This window comes from Ambystoma mexicanum, chromosome 14 (assembly GCF_040938575.1).
Source record: "Ambystoma mexicanum isolate Mex_15411 chromosome 14, UKY_AmexF1_1, whole genome shotgun sequence".
Lineage (NCBI taxonomy): Eukaryota > Metazoa > Chordata > Amphibia > Caudata > Ambystomatidae > Ambystoma > Ambystoma mexicanum.
This window is the reverse complement of record NC_090940.1, coordinates 182,532,356-182,545,152: the sequence shown is the minus strand read 5'-3', so window position 1 is coordinate 182,545,152 and position 12,797 is coordinate 182,532,356. Positions and strand designations below refer to the sequence as shown.

At 45.5% G+C, this 12,797-nt stretch overlaps 1 protein-coding gene across 2 annotated transcripts in view; it reads right to left on the bottom strand.

The window, feature by feature from the left end:
- The window catches only part of ATL1 (atlastin GTPase 1), a 390,297-nt gene extending 382,433 nt beyond the window's left edge, over nt 1-7,864 (bottom strand). Inside the window, exons 1-2 of one of the 2 annotated variants that reach the window (XM_069638885.1) lie at nt 7,695-7,864; nt 7,475-7,523 (exon numbers count right to left, since the gene is read on the bottom strand). The gene's annotated coding sequence lies outside the window, so the exon portion shown is untranslated. The remainder of the gene's footprint in view (nt 1-7,474; nt 7,524-7,694) is intronic. The other variant, XM_069638884.1, reaches the window with a different exon arrangement.
- Between the last annotated feature and the right edge of the window lie 4,933 nt (nt 7,865-12,797).

The window sequence follows — 12,797 nt, the reverse complement described above, 5'->3', positions numbered from 1 at the left end:
TTTACACGCGATAGGCCTGGCGCGAGCGGGGTACGTGTATTCCAGGTGGTGTGAGGGGAGCTTTACACGCATTTTCGCTGGTGCAAGCGGGGTACGTGTATTCCGAGGGGTGCGCGGGGAGTTTTACATGCGATGGGCCTGGCGCGAGCGGGGTACGTGTATTCTGGGGTGTGCGTGGGGAGTTTTACATGCGTTTTCATGGTTGGGGCTGTATGCTGGTCCACTGGCCTTTGCGCCATGTACTGGATTTGTGCAATGTTTTTGGCGCATGGGGCGGGGTTGGGGGCGTAACTGGTGCTGCTGCAGAGTCGCTGCGCCACTCTGTGCCACGGCTGCTTATGGATGTATTAATCCATGAATACGCTGTGCGCCTTAATGGGTTTTGGCGTGCGTGCGCCGAATTCTATGAATTACCCCCTATGTGTTTTGTTCACAAACCTTAATACATGTTAGCTGGAAATTGCCTGAGTTTTCTTTTGCTTGCATTTTAAGCATTTATTCCCCCTTTTCCTTTTTTGTTACTTTTTTGGGAAATTAAGCCATCTTCCATTTATTCTATGGGTTTTGTTTGTCTTATGTTAGGTTAGGTTATGTGATGTTTCGTTGTGTTGTTTTGCATTGACATCTAATGTTCAAGTTTAGTTTAGTTTAGTTTAGTTTATTATTTATATGGCGCGCCATACCCTGGGGCATCAGGGCGCAAGTAGACAAGGATATGCTCAACTTAGTTACAGGTACATGATAAGTAGGAAAAATACAGACGTAAACAATGTTGCAATGGGCAGGTATGTACAGGTCAGGTAAGGGTTAAGGAATGGAGAGGTTACAGGGTGCATGTTTCCTGCATAGTCATAAGGCTATAATATACAGTTATGTACAATGTGACATATCGGTCACCGGGTGCATGTTTCCTGCGTAGTCATGAGGTTATAATATACAATTATGTGCAAAGTGACATATCGGGTCATCAGTGTCAGAAAGATATGCTGCGCACGGAGCTTCATACGCATGGTGAGTGAGCTCCAGGATCAGAGAGTGGGTGTCCCGGGAGGTGCATCTAAGGGTTATGCAGGTTAAAGTGGTTAGATGTCATTAGCTCTCAGCCACCTGATTAGGATCTGTCTGAAATTAGCGAAGGGCTGAGGTTCTCTAATGTCATGGGGGAGGGAGTTCCATAACTGCGCAGCCTTGACTGGGAAGCTATGTCCTCCTATAGTGGAGAGATTGAAGCGCGGAACTTGTAGGCAGTTTGCGTTAACTGTTCTTGTTGGCCTGGATGAGGTTCTTTTACATAACCTGTCCATGAGGTAGGGTGGTGCTTTATTATTGAGGCATTTGTGGGTGAGGGAGGCGATCTTAAGTTGAATTTTATCAAAAGTGGAAAGCCATTTGTGTTCTCTTCTTATAGAGGATATGTGCTCCTTTCTATTAATCTTGAGCGCTGCTCTCAAGGCATTGTTCTGGAGGACTTGGATTTTGTGAATGGTCTGTTTATTTGCCCCAATGTAGAGTCTGTTGCAATAATCCAATTTGGATAGTATAAGATCTCTGGCAAGTGTAATGCAGCTGTCTGTGGAGAGGAATTGTTTGCTAGCTCTAATGAGTTTGCATGTGTATGCCGTAGCAGAGGCAAGAGAGTTAACTTGTTTGGCAAAGTTCATGGTGGCATCTAGGTAGAATCCTAGGGTTTTTACTTCGTTAGCTACTTTTATATTGTTCCCATCGATAATGAAGTTGGCATAATCAGGGTTGAGTTTGGATATATAAGTTGGTGTGCCTAGGATGATAAGCTCGGTTTTATCATCGTTCAGGCATAAGCCGTGGGTGGCCATCCATGCCTGAACGATGCTATAGATTCTGTTCACTAGAGCTAGATCCTTGGCGTAGACTCCTGAGAGCGGGAGGAGGATCTGGGTATCGTCTGCGTAGTTGGTGTAGGCGATACCCAGATGATCCATTTCGTCAAAGAGGGGCTTTGTGAAGACATTGTAGTGGGTAGGTGACACACAGGATCCTTGTGGTACACCGCAGGTTATAGGGATCGCATCTGCTGAGGCTGATGGAGCGAAGACTCTCATAGTCAGGTTACTCAGAAATGACTTGATCCATGTTATAGCCTCTTTTGAAAAATGGGCTGCAGAGTCCAGGTGGCTACATAAGACTGATAGGTCCGGAAGGAGGAGTAGGGCTGCTTGGCCATTATCTCTACATTCGTCTATTTGGGCCGTAAGATCTATTAGAGCTTTCTGAGTCCAGTGTTGCGGGCGGAATCCAGATTGGTGGGTTCCGAGTAAGTGGTTGGATTCTAGGAAGTTTTGTATTTGCAAGTAGGCCACTTTGTCTAGAATTTTTAGAAGAAAGGGCACAGTCGTGATGGGCCTGAAGTTTGTGGGAATGGCCGGGTCGAGGGTTTGTTTCTTTAAGAGTGGTAGTACCCATGACTTTTTTAGGTTGTTCGGTACTGTGCCTGTGGTAAAGGAGGAGTTGATGAGTTTGGTTATAAATGGCGATAGTTCTCTCGCAGCATCCTTGATAAGTTGTGCTGGGCATTGATCACCTTTACAGTTTGACGGTTTAAGTCCCAGAATGACCTTTTGTACCTCAATGGTCGATACCTTAGAGAAGCAAAATCGTGCTTTTTGATTAGGCTGTGGTGGTGGTACTAAGCTCTGAGGGATGTGGGGCGTTAGAGATGCCTTCTTGAGAGCAATTTTAGTTTGTAAGTTAGCAACTTTATTTGTTAAGGCAAGTTGTATACTAGAGCACCAATTTTTATCCTTGATGCAGTTTTCTTGAGGCACAATGGGAGTTTCCAATTCTTTCAGAATGCTGAACAATTCTCTGACGCTAGATTTCGATTGAGATATTCTGGTATTATAAGATTCTTGTTTGTCTAATAGTATTTCTTTCTTGTATAAAGCGGAGGCTCTGGAGAGGTTGAGTTTGTTTACGACTGATGGGAAAAGTCTCCAAATGGTTTCAAATTTTCTTTTAGTCAGCCTGAGATTTTTTAGATGAGACGTGTACCATGAGTTGAGGTGTTTTTTTGGTTTGCTGTTTCTTAGTTTGAGCGGGGCTATGTGGTCGAGGGCTGAGTTCATAGCTTCATTGTACTTTTCAACTAACACATTAGGATCTGTAAGGTCTGGGAGATAGTTCAGTTTAGGTATTATGACGGGCATCAAATTATCCGCTGTCATGAGTTTTTTGTTCCTGGTGGGCAAGGGTGGGGCAAGTGAGGACTGGGTAGTAGCAGGGTTAGTTGTCACTGTGAATAATAGCAGGTGTTGGTCAGTCCAAATCTGAGGTACGGACTCTGTGATATTTATTTTGCAGTTATGTTCAGCTATCCAATCAAGGATACAACCTTTATTGTGGGTGGGTAAGTTAACTTTCTGGGAGAATCCCAGCTCTTTCAAAGTCAGGGCAATCATTGTAGATTGGATATTCTTGGTGTCATTGTAGCCTAGATTAAAGTCACCTCGCACTATTGTTTGGGATGTATTATTTAGATTATTGGACAGGGAAGTAGAAATGTCCTCCTCGAAGGTTCCAATGGGACTTGGTGGTCTGTAGATAAGGATGATGTTCAGTGTTTGGGAGTTAGCGGTGGCTAATTTGACCATGAGGCATTCACAGGATTTCATAGTGGTGGTTGTGATAATTCTCATGTCTAGACTGATCTTAGCTATAATTGCTAGGCCTCCGCCTCGGGAGGTATGTCTGTCAGCTCGTAGAATCGTGTAGTTGTCTGGGACTGCTAATGATAGGGCAGGGCCTGCTGCATCATGTAACCAGGATTCCTAGATGGCCAGGAAGTCTAGGTTGTCTGTAGGAATAATATCTGATATCTCTGTTGCGTGTGCGACTAGAGACCTGCCGTTTATAAGCACTCCTTTGAGATAAGGTTTGTGGCTTTCTAAGATAGGGCAGGTAGTAATATGTCTATCTTTAGTGGTCTGTTTGGTGCCATTTAGTATGCGTCTATTGGGATTAGAATATTTCCTAGTAGATTCTGCAGTAACCTTCATGGGTGACAGATTGTTTTTGGAGATTTAGTCATTCAATTTTCCTAGCTGGTGGCTCATACAATTTGGATAGGCGAGCGCGTAATCTCAGGTTTCTGCCTACAGTATTACATGGCCTTTGTGTGGTAGTACTATCTTGATATTGGTTCATTTAAAATCCTGTGTTCAGTGGTTGTGTGTCGAGCATGATGGGGTAGGTGAGATGGGTGGGAGATGGCTCCGTGGCGCAATGGTTCTAAGTGTTAGCTTTGGTGGCCAAACTAAGTATTTGTATTACTAGTATGATGAGAAGGTAATGTGCAGTAGTATCCAAGGTGACCTGTAGAGGGCAGCTATGGTACGTTTACCTAGACCCAAGGTGTACATGCTAAATGGCTGAGTTGAAGCAGGCTAGGTGTGACAAACAGGCTAGGTGCAATCTCGGAATACAATTGTCAGAGTACAATTTAAAATGGCTAAGTACAGGCAGCCTAAATGCAGACTACAGGCTAGGTGCAATCTCGGAATACAATTACAATACAATTGTCAGAGTACAATTTAAAATGGCTAAGTACAGGCAGGCTAAATGCGACTATCAGGCTAGGTGCAATTTCAGTTGTTGGAATACAGTTTAAAATGGCTAAGTACAGAGAGGCTAAATGCGACTATCAGGCGAGGTGCAATTTCAGTTGTTGGAATACAGTTTAAAATGGCTAAGTACAGAGAGGCTAAATGCGACTATCAGGCTAGGTGCAATTTCAGTTGTTGGAATACAGTTTAAAATGGCTAAGTACAGGTAGGCTAAAAGCGACTATCAGGCTAAGAGCAGTTTCAGATAGCGGGACATCGATAGATTAGGTCCAGTTAATGGGCAGGTACAAATTCCTAAGTCAGAGTGCAGATAGGCTGTAATTATGCTATTAGCAGGCTGAATGCAGTATCAACTGACATAATGTAGCAAAACTAGGTACAGTTATCTGGATATAAACAGTTTAATATGTCACAGTATAGGCAGGCTAGATACAGATATCAATTTCAATTAGTAGGCTCGCATAAGCAGGGGTCAAGTTTAAGACCTCTTCTCTCTTATGAGAGACCATAGTACAGTAGTCAACAATCAGATGAGGAGTTAGACATGTGCATTATGCTGAATACAAAAAAAGGTAGCAGGCGCCCCTCTCTCGAAAGAACAAGGCATGATAACCTGTTCGGTGGTTATTAACCACATTGAGAGTTCGCAGCCATTGCTTTTTGCTCACTGTACCTTCACAGATGGGAAATATCCATTTGCATATCAGTCTTTGTCCCGCCCACAAGGGCAGTCCAGCACCGAAATGCTATGGCAATTCCTCTCTGAACAAGAGTACCATCAGCAACCCCATACACGTGTTTCAGCCTTGTTGGGCATCATCAGTGAGGTGAAGCTGAGCCTCTCTAAGCACAGTGAGCAGGGAGTCCACGTCTGGTTGCCCCCAGGTAACCTAGGGTGACCAACCCCAAGTTCCTTTCAAAAATGCAAAAAAAGGTAGCAGGCGCCCCTCTCTCGAAAGAACAAGGCATGATAACAGTGGCTGCGAACTCTCAAGTGGTTAATAACCACTGAACAGGTTATCATGTCTGTTCTTGCGAGAGAGGGGCGCCCGCTACCTTTGTAAAAATATTTGTTAAGGAACCTGGGATTGGTAACCCTAGGTCTCCTGGGGGCACCCAGACGTGGTCTCCCTCTCACTGTGCTTAGAGAGGCATCAGCTTCACCTCACTGATGATCCCCAACAAGGGTGAAACACGTGTATGGGGTTGCTGGTGGTACTCTCGTTCAGATTGGAATTGCCATTGTATTTCGGTGCTGGACTGCCCCTGGGCAGGACAAAGACTGATATGCAAATGGATATTTCCCATCTGTGAAAGGCACAGTGAGTAAAAGCAGTGACTGCAAACTCTCAAGTGGTTAATAACCACTGAACAGGTTATCATGTCTGTTCTTGCGAGAGAGGGGCGCCCGCTACCTTTGTAAAAACATTATGCTGAATACATCCCAACATTTGCGACCATAGGCACCTGAGTAACTGCTGAGGGGCAGTGTGTTAGTAGACAGAGCTGTCGGGGGCTAGTTGGAATAGGGCAAGTGGGAGAAATTAAGCGAAGAACAAACATTTGTGCAGATCGCTCATTATGTGAATAATCAGAGCAGTGGATGCAGTATACAGACTAACAGAGGCATAATGGCATGTGTCGGTATACATCAGTGATGAACCATATGCTTGTGTCAGTTATGCATAAGCAGGAATAGCAGCCGGGAGATAAGGTCACTGGGAATGGCTGTATTAGGAAGTAGCAATATGATGTGTAATCAGACAGTACCTAAGGTTTGTGCCTAGAGTTCGAATCCGTCGATGCAGGGGTTCTGGCAAGAGGCAAGACCCGGCAAGGACAGGCTAAGATAGGAAATAGCCTTTGTTCCTCCTTGCCTTCATTCCCGGATGCCGGCTCATGCCTCTCGGCTCCGGATTTGGTATTTGAAATCAGTATGGGCCAATCAGGGGGTTCGTGTCCAGGCAGGCTGGTCGTGGAGATCAGGAAGTGGCGACCAGGGTGCTAGGTGGCCATCTTGGAATGGTGTACCTTGTGCATTCGTCAGGGTGCACGAAATAGAATTGGCAAGATTGGCAAGAATATCAGTGGTTTTGCACGGCTGGATGGGGGTAAGCACGGCTTCGGTGTACTAAGCATGCTTGTGTGGAACAGTAGCGTAGATGATGCGGTCGGCAGTCTCGGGGGAAATAAGCCCGGGGTTTACCTTGCTGAAGGGAAGCTCCTGCTTCACCTTCACAAGGTGGTGTACTGCTCCAGCAGTGAGGATGGCAAGGAGGAACAAAGTACTTTAAAGCAGCCATCCGGTGGCAAGTAGCACTCCCCAGAGCACAGAATTAAATGCATACAGGAGCGGGAAGTAGACCTGGAAATGTAATCTGGTAACCAGAGACTGCACCCCTGTTTGGACCTAAGTTTCACATGCTGCCCCCTAGTAACGGGACAAGATAAATGCAGCTCAGATCAAGAAGGCAACACAAAGGCTTGTTTATGCAGAGTAACTACCATAAGCACGCAGTCTCACCTTAAGAGGATTCCTGCTTTTTACACCGCTGACAATCACAATAAATATACTAGTAGTAGGCCTCATCACCCTGTAGGACCCCAATGAGGGCTTTCCAACAATGGAGCCATGTTTGAAAACCCACCCTCATTTTCCTTCCAGCTTCAGTGACCATATAACCGAGCCATTCGTGGCCATACAGGGACGAGGGAATAAGTAAAAGGGCTTCGGCCGCTGTGCTTTCTTGCACCCTGTTTATACATGCACTGGGCTCATAATGACACACTGGCATCATGGAAGGCTTAAACGACTCACCACTGCTGAGACAAAGACAGTGCTCATGGTTTCAAATGTTTTGCGTAAAAAGACAAACCTAAGTTGGCCTGGGACTACTCTGGCGGTGACTTGGCACAGCAGAACATCTTTGTTGTTGACATAAAGGGAAAGAAAACAAAAACAAACAATGTTTTTGCTCAGTTTTCAGTGAGTTACATACATGTCATATCTGCATTTCAGACACATAACCCCTCCCAAATATTGTTATTAAAAGGATTTCCAGGTGTACAAGCTACCCGGATCACCATTTTTCTTGCCTGTGAGTCCATTTTGGGGCAGACTCACTTCATTTTCACCCCCGTTCTCTCCACTTTGGCTTGCTGACAGCACGAGGTAATGATCTTCGGGTGCAGGGGTGTTCATGTTTGTTAGCTGGTGACTTGAAAGGATCCCTCCCTGCTCCTCAGTCCTGTGAGCTGGCCTTACTGTGACATAAAGTGTGTCATAGCCTAATGGTCACAGCCAAAGCATAGTAACATAACATGATAGGAGGGTGCTGGTCTGTCACCCCATACAGAAGGGCAGACATCTGGCCCCTCTCTCCCTACAATACCCTCTCTGGTCACCCATCCTCCTTCGCCTTCCACAGAGTCTAATGAACACATCCTCCATAGGGAGCTCAGGCTACATTTTCTCAATATGGAAAAGGCTATATGTTACTGTACATTGATAACCAATAGCGCATCACCCTGTCTCACCGCAAACTAAAATAAACTCTAGCATGACATGACATGGAACATACTCTTAATAATAACCCTTTTGACATCCGAGTGCCATGCTTTTTTAAATTAAAATGTACAAGTTTAATCACTTAATTCCCTTACCTCCTGGTAACAACAATATTCCTCTTCATACACTGGTCTGTTTTCATGCCTGGCAATGGGGTTTTAGTGCAAACGTTGACGACCTTAGTCTATTCCAGCAGACTCTACAGTGCCAAACACACTTTCCTACTTTCAGCAGAGCAGAGGATTTGGCCCTGGTGTCTTGATGTGGCGGGTGGCTTGGGCACAGGTGGCAACCAGCTGCGCGAAGCATCAGTTGGTTCAATCGGGGGTCCATAAGCACCTCTGCAGTCCCAAAACAGGTAAAAATTCCTTTTTGGTACAAAGTTATTATGTTGAACAGCAGCATATGCTAGGGTCAATGACTTTGGACTTTGACAAATCTGTGGGTCATTTAAAGAGCCACCTTGAAGAGGTAGGGCCCCCATTTTTACCTCCATACATCAGGGAAAGATGTCAAAGTTACTTGATGGAGGCTTCAAGGGGAGGGGCCGTGGGCGCCCTGAATACCAATATTCTCTTAGACTTCCAGCAGCTCGCCTCTCCTTTGCCCCAGTCGTGGTTAAGGAAAGAGGTTTTCACTCCTCAGTCACCCTTATCTTCATCCTCATCGAAAGGCCCTTTGAAGTGGATGAGTTCAATAGTATTCTAAGGATTGCGGAAATCTCATCCTTTATTTGGTGACGTTTTGGCTTGTGATTGGTGCATTTCCAAGCCTCATACCAGGAGACAACCACAGTCATATCCATAAAGATGTATCCCCTTTTATGTCCTATCCTGCACTCTAAGTATGCAGGAAGGCATGCGGTTTCTAAGGAAGTGATGTCATAGAGCGGTTTCTAAGGAAGTGATGTCATAGAGTGATCCAAGATGGCAGGATCCTTCTTCTCTGTCTCACTGGACTTCGCCGTCCTTTCACTTCCCTACCACCCCTATCTCCTACAGATCAAAGAGGCGCCTTCGTGATGGTTCCTGCTAAACCCGACCACTCCCTGCAAACAGACCTGTTTGAAATAGCTGTGCACCAGGTGTGCCCTGCGCACAGCCGCTTAGAGGGTCACAATACTGCTCAGTACATGTACACTGGTGCACCCTGGGAAATTTGCTCAGCACACAAAACTACAGCATAGGCACTCACTTCCATTTTTAGGACCAGCCCACATGTACTGACAGAAAGCCCCAACACAGGCACACATGTCACCTGACACAACCAGCATACAGTCGCCGTCACACAGCCCTAATGCACACCCAATAGCACAAAGCCAACGATAGTACAGATACAAATAAACACCGCCACCCTCACCACCATGAAGCCAGTGGCATACACCCCCCGAAAAAGGCACACATACAAGTTGGCACACAGGGCCACACCGTCAGTGACATGTAAAACAAGAACATACATGTCCATACATTCTGGGACAATATGTGCTGAAGCACAGCACTGGCACAGGAATGCATGCACCAACACTTACCGGTGCACACAGCCACTGAGACACATCCCTGGAGGGTTGCCAAGAGCAAGGCCAGTGGTTAAAATTAATCCTAAACCTTCCAGCCATCACCTCTTTGTTTTTGTTATGTCATCCTGAGTGGGACGGGTATGCCCAGACGTGTGTCCAGTGCTTGCTGGGCCTAGAGACCCAAGCTACTCCTCACTGATGAGGCCCAACAAAGCCAAAACATGTCTGGAGATGCTTGTGGTCTCGTGCAGAAAGGGTGTGACCTAGCAGTTCGGGCTGGACTACCCCTTTGGGGGTGGGACCAAGCCTGATTTTCATATGGTCTTTCCCCTTTCCTAATGGCCTGACAGGTCGAAGAACGATGGTCTGGAGGGTTGCCCAGAGCAATGCCAGAGGTTAAGATTCATTCTAAACCTTCCAGCCATTACCTCTTGGTTTTTGCTTTGTCACCCAGAGTGGGACGGGTATGCCCAGACGTGGGTCCTGTGCCTGCTGGGCCTAGAGACCCAAGCTACTCCTCTCTGATGAGGCCCAAAAAAGCCAAAACATGTCTGGGGATGCTTGTGGTCGAGTGCAGAAGGGATTTGACCTAGCAGTTCGGGCTGGACTGCCCTTTTGGGGTGGGACCATGCCTGATTTGCATATGGTCTTTCCCCTTCTGTAATGGCTTGGCAGGTGAAGAACGATGGTCCGGAGGGATTCCCAGAGCAATGCCAGTGGTTAAGATTAATTCTAAACCTTCCAGCCATCACCTCTTTCTTTTTGCTTTGTCACCCCGAGTGGGACGGGTATGCCCAGACGTGGGTCCCATGCTTGCTGGGCCTAGAGACCCAAGCTACTCCTCACTGATGATGCCTAACAAGGCTGAAACATGTTTGGGGATGCTTGTGGTGTTGTGCAGAAGGGATGTGACCTAGCAGTTCGTGCTGGACTACCCCTTTTGGGGTGGGACCAAGCCTGATTTGCATATGTTCTTTCCCCTTCCGTAATGGCTTGACAGGCGAAGAATGGTGGTCTGGAGGGTTGCCCAGAGCAATGCCAGAGGTTAAGATTTATTCTAAACCTTCCAGTCATCACCGCTTTGCTTTTGACATCTCCAGCACAGACACATATGTTCAGTAACACAACCATTTGTAGTACGGACACAAATATGTACTGAAAAACGAAGTAATGCAGAGGCACTGACAAACAGCCCCAGCAAGAGTATACAACTTATTTGATGCACCCATCGACACCCAATAAAGTCACACACATGCACTGACACACCAAGGAGCACACTTTGTCACAAAATACGTAGAAGTGTCTGGCACACCCAGTACAGCACAGCAAAGGCACAGAGCCCCTAAACAGGAGTGTAATGTCCTTTCATCATTTCATCACGGGACCCTTCGCGAGCTCCCGTGATGGAAGGGTGAATAGAACATAAAGACGTATGTTTGGAATGCTTGTTTCAAACGCGTCTCATGTCAGTTGCTTTCCACGGTCGGTGGGGCCAATTCACTTGTACTTAGCTATTAATATAAATAAATAGCTTGCCTATAAATCACGTCTCCCTGCGTGTAATTAAACACTTCAAGTGGCGACGAGGATCTTCTGGCCCCACCGCCCCTTTGTGTGTCCCAGGCTTTCATCCAGCCGTGATTTATGTGCGTGAGCAGGCCCTGCAGCTGTCATAAAAGCTGTGGCCGCTCCGCTCTTCTTACAATCAACTCGACTTCCAGCGAGGGCTAGTCAAAGTCAATTAAGTGAGTAAATCCTTAATCCTGATTGTGTTTACTTTTAAATAATGCCGTCCGGACAAGCCTCTTGGCCTGTGCTGTTAAGCTTACCGTATTCCACAGAATAGAGGTGTATATTTTTGTCAGTTACTAGTTTTCCATCTACCGTAATTCTCAGTATAAAGGCGCAATCACATGGAAAGAGAAGGTACATTGAACTGATAAGCGTTTAAATTTACAGGAAGTCATATTGTTGGCTGATAATTAACCATTTCAAGCCATCCACCCATATTCTCTACACTGTGTGCAAGTACATTAAAAAAAAAGAAACAGAGAATTAAAGTGATACATTATTGTACTGCAGCAACTCCCTGCATTCGAATTTAAAAAGAGACATTAAGGAGACCGTAATTCACATATTTGGTCAACCCTTTCCAATTTGTGGCACATATATTTGGTGGTCAGCATGTCTTTCAATAGTGTACCACCGCCAATGTTTTTTCTTTCGGATGTTGGTGAACCAGCTATTCCATGGAAAAGATGGATTAAATCATTTGAACATTACGCTGGCGTTGTATGTGGTCAGAATTGCAGCGTGGAGAGGAGGAAGTCTCTTTTAATGCATTGTTTAGGCCCGGCGGGGCAGGAAAAATTTGAAGATATACCAGATCTACTTTCTGATGAAGATAATGACTTAAATGAATATGAGCGGTCAGTGAAGAAGATGGAAAAACATTATGAAAAGAAACTGAGCACTATTTTGGAACGTTATAAATTTGGGAAAAGGACTCAAGGAGAGGGTGAGAGCATAGAACAGTACATCACTAGTTTGAGAAAGCTAGCCAAGACATGCAATTTCAATACTCAGTTGGACGAGAGGTTGAGAGATCAATTCATGCTGGAGTGTAGGAGTAGCAAAGTAAGAGAAAGATTATGGGCTGAGGACGACCCCAACTTGGACACTGTCTTACGTGTGGCCAAGGAAGTGGAGCACACTGAGAAATGTGTTAAAGAATTAGAAAGCAGGATGCAAAATACTGATATTAAACATGAAATTTCAAAAGAGAAGCATAATACACTTAGTACAAGTAAAGAGAATGAACCCATTGCCCAAATTTCAGGAAATTCCAATAGGAGATACAAATCGGAAAGAAACGGGAGATTACCGTGGAATGATGATAAAAGGAAAAAACCAAGCTCCAGAATTTATAACAGTGATGTGAGAAAGAAAAGTCCACACAGGCGTGGAGACGACCCTAGAAGGAAGAACACAGGGAGATGTTTTAGATGTGATAGCATGGATCATTGGGCGGATAACCCGGAATGTCCTGCTTTGAAAATTATATGTGGGAAATGCAAAGGCAAGGGGCATTACGCACGATGTTGCAGAAGGCAAA